Source organism: Sturnira hondurensis, unplaced genomic scaffold (genome assembly GCF_014824575.4).
Source record: "Sturnira hondurensis isolate 20B ecotype Veracruz unplaced genomic scaffold, ASM1482457v3 Scaffold0011291, whole genome shotgun sequence".
Lineage (NCBI taxonomy): Eukaryota > Metazoa > Chordata > Mammalia > Chiroptera > Phyllostomidae > Sturnira > Sturnira hondurensis.
In genome coordinates, this window is record NW_028083922.1 from 879,002 (window position 1) to 882,546 (window position 3,545).

At 44.3% G+C, this 3,545-nt stretch overlaps 1 pseudogene; it reads left to right on the plus strand.

Moving 5' to 3' along the window:
• The first annotated feature begins 409 nt into the window (after positions 1-409).
• On the plus strand, positions 410-2,555 carry LOC118996353 (polyadenylate-binding protein 1-like; annotated as a pseudogene).
• The last annotated feature ends 990 nt before the right edge of the window (positions 2,556-3,545 follow it).

The following is a 3,545-nucleotide window of genomic DNA, read 5'->3' on the forward strand; positions in this document are numbered from 1 at the left end:
GCCAGCAGCAGCGGATCGACCTCGTTCTGTGGCTGTTGGGTAGTTTTCAATTCCGGGTGATTTTTGTCCCTCTGCGCTTGCCCCCGCTCCCCTCCCCCCCCCCTCCCCCCTGGCTCCGGCCCCTGGCCCCAGCACTAGCTCTCTTACGGAAAGGTCTCGGCCTGTGGCCCTGTGGGCAGCCGTGCGGAGATGAACCCCAGCGCCCCCAGCTACCCTATGGCCTCGCTCTACGTGGGGGACCTACACCCCTACGTGACCCAGGCGATGCTCTATGAGAAGTTCAGCCCGGCCGGGCCCATCCTTTCCATCCGGGTCTGCAGGGACATGATCACCCGCTGCTCCTTGGGCTACGCGTATGTGAACTTCCAGTAGCCGGCGNAGCACTAGCTCTCTTACGGAAAGGTCTCGGCCTGTGGCCCTGTGGGCAGCCGGGCTGAGATGAACCCCAGCGCCCCCAGCTACCCTATGGCCTCGCTCTACGTGGGGGACCTACACCCCGACGTGACCGAGGCGATGCTCTACGAGAAGTTCAGCCCGGCCGGGCCCATCCTTTCCATCCGGGTCTGCAGGGACATGATCACCCGCTGCTCCTTGGGCTGCATATGTGAACTTCCAGCAGCCGGCGGACGCGGAGCGCGCTTTGGACACCATGAATTTTGATGTTATAAAGGGCAAGCCAGTTCGCATCATGTGGTCTCAGCGTGATCCATCACTTCGCAAAAGTGGAGTGGGCAACATATTCATTAAAAATTTAGACAAATCTATTGATAATAAAGCACTGTATGATACATTTTCTGCTTTTGGAAACATCCTTTCATGTAAGGTGGTTTGTGATGAAAATGGCTCCGAGGGTTACGGGTTTGTACATTTTAAAACACAGGAAGCTGCTCAAAGAGCTATTGAAAAAATGAATGGGATGCTTCTAAATGATCGCAAAGTATTTGTTGGACGATTTAAGTCTCGTAAAGAACGAGAAGCAGAACTTGGAGCTAGGGCAAAAGAGTTCACCAACGTTTACACCAAGAATTTTGGAGAAGACATGGATGATGAGCGCCTTAAGAATCTCTTTGGCAAGTTTGGGCCTGCCTTGAGTGTGAAAGTAATGACTGATGAAAATGGAAAATCCAAAGGTTTTGGATTTGTAAGCTTCGAAAGGCATGAAGATGCTCAGAAAGCTGTGGATGAGATGAATGGAAAGGAGCTTAATGGAAAACAAATTTATGTTGGCCGAGCTCAGAAAAAAAGTGGAACGGCAGACGGAACTTAAGCGCAAATTTGAACCGATGAAGCAAGATAGGATCACCAGATACCAGGGTGTTAACCTTTATGTGAAAAATCTTGATGATGGCATTGATGATGAACGTCTCCGGAAAGAGTTTTCTCCATTTGGTACAATCACTAGTGCAAAGGTTATGATGGAGAGTGGTCACAGCAAAGGGTTTGGTTTTGTATGTTTCTCCTCCCCCGAAGAAGCCACTAAAGCAGTTACAGAGATGAATGGTAGAATCGTGGCTACCAAGCCATTGTATGTAGCTTTAGCTCAGCGCAAAGAAGAACACCAGGCTCACCTCACTAACCAGTACATGCAGAGAATGGCGAGTGTGAGAGCTGTACCGAACCCCGGGATCAACCCCTACCAGCCAGCACCTCCTTCAGGTTACTTCATGGCAGCTATCCCACAGACTCAGAACTGTGCTGCATACTACCCTTCTAGCCAAATTGCTCAACTAAGACTGAGTCCTCGCTGGACTGCTCAGGGTGCCAGACCTCAACCATTCCAAAATATGCCCGGTGCTATCCGCCCAGCCGCTCCTAGACCACCATTTAGTACCATGAGACCAACTTCTTCACAGGTCCCACGAGTCATGTCCACACAGCATGTTGCTAACACATCAACACAGACAATGGGTCCACGTCCTGCAGCTGCTGCTGCTGCAGCTACTCCTGCTGTCCGCACCGTTCCACAGTATAAATACGCTGCGGGAGTTCGCAATCCTCAACAGCATCTTAATGCACAGCCGCAAGTTATCATGCAAGCAGCCTGCTGTTCATGTACAAGGTCAGGAGCCTTTGACTGCTTCCATGTTGGCATCTGCCCCTCCTCAAGAGCAAAAGCAAATGTTGGGTGAACGGCTGTTTCCTCTCATTCAAGCCATGCACCCTACTCTTGCTGGTAAAATCACTGGCATGTTGTTGGAGATTGATAATTCAGAACTTCTCCATATGCTTGAGTCTCCGGAGTCTCTCCGTTCTAAAGTCGATGAAGCTGTAGCTGTGCTACAAGCCCACCAAGCTAAGGAGGCCGCCCAGAAAGCAGTGAACAGTGCCACTGGTGTTCCAACTGTTTAAAATTGATCAGGGACCATGAAACTTGCGCTTCACCGAAGAAAAATATCTAAACATCAAAAAACTTAAATATTATGGAAAAAACATTGCAAAATAGAAAATAAATTTTAAAAAAGGAAAGGAAACTTTGGACCTTATATACCGAGCAAATGCCAGGTCTAGCAAACATGCTAGTCCTAGATTACTGACTGATTTAAAAACAACAACAACAAAAGTAAAATATAAAAACAAATTAATGTTTTATAGACCCTGGGAAAAGAATTTTCAACAAAGTACAAAAATTTAAAACATTCTTTAATTTTGTAATTCTTTACTGTGGAAAAGCTCATAATGTCAATTCTGTTTTAAATAACAAAATTGATAACTGAGCAAGGAATCGTAATTTGTTGTTTTTTTTTTAAAGATTTTATTTATTTATTTATCTTTAGAGGGGAAGGAGAGAGGGAGAGAAACATCAATGTATGGTTGCCTTTTGTGCGTCCCCTGCTGGGAGTTGGCCTGCAGGGAACTGGACTACAACCCAGGCATGTGCCCTGACTGGGAATTGAACCGCGATCCTCTGGTTTGCAGGCCCGTGCTCAATCCACTGAGCTACACCAGCCAGGGCTAGGAATCGTAATTTGGATTATAAAATTCTTGCTTTAATAAAAACTCCTTAAACAGTGAAAAAAAGATCAACAAAACTAAGAGGTGTTTTTTAAAGATAAACAAAATTGAAATCTTTAGTTACACTAATTAAGAAAAAAGAAAAAATGCAAATAAACAAAATAAAAAATGGAAAGAAATGACATTAGAACTGATACCACAGAAATACATAAAATTACCAGACACTGCAATGAACAGTAATGTGTTAAAAGTTGAATAATCAGAAGAAATGGATAATTTCCTAGCAACATACAACCTAAAAAGACTAAATCAGGGGAAAAAATAGAAAATCTTAACAGATCAATAACAAATAAGGAAATTGAGTCAGTAATTAAAAACCTCTGAACATAGAAAACTCAGGACCAGAGGGTTTTATTTAATTCTATCAAATATTAAAAGACAAACTAATACAAATCTCTCTCAAATGCTTCCAAAAATTAAAGCATAGGAAACACTCCCAGACTAATTTTATGAGGCCACATAACCCAGATGCCATAACCAAAGACACTATAAGAAAAGAAAAACATAAACAATAATCCTTGATGAATATAGAT